The 5,239-nt window shown below is 26.4% G+C and overlaps 1 long non-coding RNA gene across 1 annotated transcript; it reads left to right on the top strand.

The window, feature by feature from the left end:
* The first annotated feature begins 1,589 nt into the window (after window positions 1-1,589).
* LOC112680998 lies at window positions 1,590-4,859 on the top strand. The gene is made up of 6 exons (XR_003148365.1): window positions 1,590-1,822; window positions 3,482-3,566; window positions 3,631-3,917; window positions 3,982-4,250; window positions 4,315-4,415; window positions 4,515-4,859. It is a non-coding gene; the product is annotated as an uncharacterized LOC112680998 (long non-coding RNA).
* The last annotated feature ends 380 nt before the right edge of the window (window positions 4,860-5,239 follow it).

The raw sequence follows: 5,239 nt of genomic DNA, 5'->3' as shown, positions 1-5,239 counted from the left end.
TGTGAAATTTAGCATTAATTCATGAAAACTTGAAAAACGTTTACTTAGTTGATTTATTAATATATCCAACGTTCTATTAAAAATAGTTACACGAAATAAGCTTTCTAGACAAGTTAAACGCATATCAGTACATAGTTCATCGAAATATCTTTTTACTACTTTACGAAGTTTGTTTTGAAACTCTGTAGAGATAGACCAACTTTTAGCAACTATACTTGCTTCTTCCAAGAGATCATTAAAATTACATCTATATTCTTTTAATTGTTCATAAAAGTTTTTTAATAAATTAGATGCATTATCTAAATCAAATGACTTTGACTGGAGAATTTTAGAAGTTAGATTTATAATTTGTAAAATTTTACATTGAAAAACTAAAGTGCAAATAAAATTATGATTTTCAATTTGTTTTTTAATCCCATCTGCTTCATTTCGCTCATCTAACTTAGAGTTGCAAAGTATAACTTTTGTTAAAGCTTTTTGAATTTCAACAAATCTAATTTTAAGCGCAAAAACTGATTCATAACGACCAGTCCAAACGACACGTCATTGACTAATAACAAAATAAAATATAAATTAAAAGAACATCAAGTAACAACGACTAAACGACGGTCACTTTTTCCTAGAATAGTTCTAATCTGATCTAGTATCTAAATATAAATATTACGTTCGGTTTCAAAGACAAGCGATTGCGATACGCTTCATTGTTATTTCCATTTTACAAATAACAATATCATTAAATGTATAATAATATTAATATCGACAATGTCGACGGACTGGTAAATAAAATAATTTATAAACATAATCGTGATCAGTTATTAAATTTATTTTATTTTACAAAATTATACATATATTTTTAAACAGAATCGTATTTATAAATTTCACTATTATGATGATTTGTTTTTGAATGTACTATTTTTTTCTTGAAGGGCCCTCTAGAGTCGTGGGCCCGTGGCCCATTGCCAATCATGCCACCCTATCGTTACGCCACTGCTATGGATAGTTTTCCGCGGTGTATACTAGTTGCGGTCATAATCAAAAATTACGTACTAGTTATATATATCATGCTATATTATTTACAAAAAATTTCAACAATTTCCTTTTTATTTTATAAACAGACCTATGACTGTCTACACTATTTTTATTGTGTAGGTTTGAAATAACAGTAGTAATTGTGAAAAGTCACGCGGCAACTTCGGGTGAACATTCATTCTTGCAGTGTGTATATTTTTTCTAATCAATGTGACGCCATTTGATCCCAGTACACTGAGTACTGTACTTGACATCTCAAAATAACAAATTTTGGAGGGACGCTCGCGATGTTTGCAATTGATCCCCCCCATACAAAAGTTATACGTACGCCACTGTAAAATTTTATTTATTTTATTTACAAACTTTATAGATAAGTAATAGGTATATGACCGCAACTAGGATATTACCTACAATTCGCGTGACCGCTAATCGAATGCAGCCGTTTTTTCGTAAGTGACGTGCTAAACAATTAAACAATATAATTTTATATTATTTGTGTGAATTATGTATTTATCTGAATTAATCAATTAATTTTAAATTATAAATTGTAATTAATTCAATAATGTCTAAAAGAATGTTTGATGTCTTTAATATTAAAAAGCAAAAATGAGTTGTTACAAATTCCTCGTCAACAACAATACTAGAATCTGAAAATGAAGATTTAAATATTGGTTTAGACATTGATATAACTACACAAAAAAGTGTTGAAAATATTGTAGATAAAAATGTCATTTCCAACTTGGCAACTTTAATAACATGCCCCGTGCAACCAATTTTAACAGCAAGTACAAATGTAGGTAAACACTAAACATAGTTTAAGTTATTATATTATAATATATTGCAGTCATATCCACTAACTAAATTTGGTACACAAAATCGCGGTTTCAATCATAAGCATTACAAAACATATGAATGGCTTGAATATAGTATATCAAAAGATTCAATTTTTTGCTTTCTTTGTAGAAATTGGAAAAAATCATGTGCTTTGTAATTATGCTTATTAAACTAACAACTAAAAAGTAATAACTAATATAACTAATACAGTGAAAACTGTCTAAAACGGAATCGCATGGGATCAAAAAAAAATTCCGCTTTAAGCAATTTTCCGCTTTATTCAATAAAACGGAAAAATACCGAATTATTCAAGTATCCTTTTATACCCATATCGATCAGTTGATATTTTTCATAGACACTTATATTTTGGCATTTTAATATTTAATACGATGAACGGGAGATAAAGTTAAAAGTGTACGTACGACTACTGGTGTATGACTGTTTCACAGTTACAAAGAAAAAAATTCGTATCGTATATGCAATAATATACATTGTATGTACATATATTCGTATTGTACGAATATGTATAGAAAAATTTTATCTTCTTTATCTATCACTAACTAACGATGTATATACAACAATGTGCATATCTATATTTTAGGTTTATAGTACACATGCGCGTATCCAGTCTTGTAAAAAATACTTTTGAAAAAGTATTAAAATACTAATACTAGTATTCGAATAAAAAAGTATTAAAAATACTTTTAAAATACTATTGTAAAAATGTATTTTGCGAATACTAATAAAGTATTTGAATACAAATACAAGTATTTTTTAAATTTTATGCTATATAATATATATATATATATATTTATTGTACACCAGTATAGATGCCTATTATGTTACTACTTTCCATGGATCTTAACAATTATTATAACATGTCTGACTATTTAGAGATAAATACATGTTCATATATATTTCAACTAATATTGATTAAATTTGAATGAAAAAAATAAAACAAAAAGTGGTATTAACTTGCTATAAATATGGAATTATTTTAAAATTAGTAGATTTTCAGTTTTCTTAAAAAATTCCAATACAGAAAACTATATAAAATGTAATGTGGTATTTAGCGTGGTAAAATTGTTATTACCTACTTTTATTATACAAAAACATAATATTAGTTTTCAACGAAATCAATTTTTTTTTTGAAAAATAATAAATTAAAATTAATAGAACTGACTTCATGGTATTTTATTACAAGTATTTAAATGTTGGTAAAAATGCAATTAAAAAGTATTCAAAATACCTAAAAAAATACACAAAAAAAATTGTATTTAGAATACCATATAAATACTTCAAGAAGTATCTAATTACAAGTATTCAAATACTTGTATTCGAATAATTTACAAGGCTGTGCGTGTCATTTTTCCGGTTATGCAAAGTTTTTACTTCAATAGGACTTACTAAATCGTTCCGTTTCCGTTTTATTGAGGTTCAGCGTCTATATCAAACTATAGGAACGTGCCGGGACCATAGAAAAATTCCGTATTGGATAGTTTTCCGTTTTATCCGTCTTAAGACAGTTTTGTCTGTATTACTAATAGTCTTAAATGATCTTAAATGTAAAATATCTAATTATGATAATTATTTGTAAAAAAAATTAATATATTTTTAGGAATATGTGCAGATGTTGTGAATGAAATAATTGTGAAAGACATTGAAGTCGTTGAGGTGTTTGGAATTATGTGTGATGAAGCAAAGTGAAATATAAATTATGTTTTATACATGGACATCTTAATTTATTTTTATTAAATCAATTTATAGATGTTACAAACAAGAACAAATGGTAAGGTATGTTAAAAATCTAGATGTTGAGAGATTTCTCGGTTTTATAGAATGTTTTAAGAATCATGATGCTGGAAGTTTATATCATTACATATTATGGTTCTAAACCACAAATAGTTGTTTAGTCATATGACGGTGCAAATGTTATGCCTGGGAAATTTAACGGACAACAAAAAAAAAAAAATCAATATCCTTACGCTATTTATACCCACTGCATGACTCATAAAATTAACCTCATTGTAATTGATATGTGTAAATATGTAAAGGTAATGAATATTTATATACATCTTAGATCTTCATGATTTTATTTATTACTTATATTAATATTAGGAAACAAGGCATGTGTTCAACACTTTAGAATCTCTGTACGTACATTTTTCTCATCTGTCAAAAAATCAAAAATTAATTGAGATTCAAACTAAACTAGGAATAAAACATGCGACAATTATTAAACTTAGTGACACTAGATGGAATTGCCATTATAGAAATATAGTCTGTGAAAAACAGTTATAAAGCAATTATTCAAGCTTTAGAAGATTGAAAATTATTAATTAATTAATTGAAAATGAAGATGATAAGAGGAGTAAATGAAGCAATTGGTATAATAGATTAAGTAATAATTAATGATTCAAAGTATTTAAATTTCAATATCTTTAAATCTAGAAAAAAGATTTTCTACTGAGAGCCGCCAAATGGCTACAACTGTTGATCAATTTTTTCAATTAAACTTTGAGGAAAGTATTTTCTTTGTAAATCATTATAAAGTAAGTATCGTATCGGTTCCTGAAAATTAATTTTTACTTACCTATGCTCTAGTTTTCTAGTTTTATTAAAAGTGAACCTGTATTTTGTATATTTTTCAGTATTTGATGAATGTATCTAAAGATGTATTACAGTCAGAAATAAAAGTGGCAAAGAATTGCTTAGGTATTGCAGTTTTCTGATGAAAATTATATAACTTTTAATGAGGTGGAAAAGGTTTTAACAAAACAGACTTTCCTTAATTTATATAAACTATTTTAAGTTGCTTTAACAATTCCTATAAGTTCCTCCGCTTGTAAAAGGAGTTTTTCGGCCATGTGTAGAATAAAAACTTGGTTTCGAACTTCTATGCTGCAGGAAAGGTTCAACACCTCAATATTATATATTGAAAAAGAAATTTCTAAATCTATTATTACTAAAACAATTGTTAGTATATTTTCACAAAAAACACGATGTATACAATTACAATAAAAATAATTCAGTAACTATTCAACATTTTATTTTTTTATGTTCCTATTATCTATATATATATATATATATTTGATGCCTCAGCTGGAATAAAGTAGGAGTAGCCACTACAATTAGTAGGTGGAGGCGTTGGAAGCGACTAAAATTATTTGTTTCCACTAATGAATAAGACTATAATGTTAAGCCCCCCCACAGATGAAACCAAATATCCGCTTATGTTGTAGACATTAGTTGAAAATATTTAATAACTAGATTGTTTTAAATTATAAAAATTTTAATTTTTTAGTTTATAAGAAAAATAAAAGCTTTTGAATATTAATAATTTATAAATATTGTACTAAAATGTATTTTGACCCCC

This window comes from Sipha flava, unplaced genomic scaffold, assembly GCF_003268045.1.
Source record: "Sipha flava isolate LNK unplaced genomic scaffold, YSA_version1 18370_pilon_pilon, whole genome shotgun sequence".
NCBI lineage: Eukaryota > Metazoa > Arthropoda > Insecta > Hemiptera > Aphididae > Sipha > Sipha flava.
Note: the sequence above shows the minus strand (reverse complement) of the source record. Positions and strands in the feature narration are given on the sequence as shown.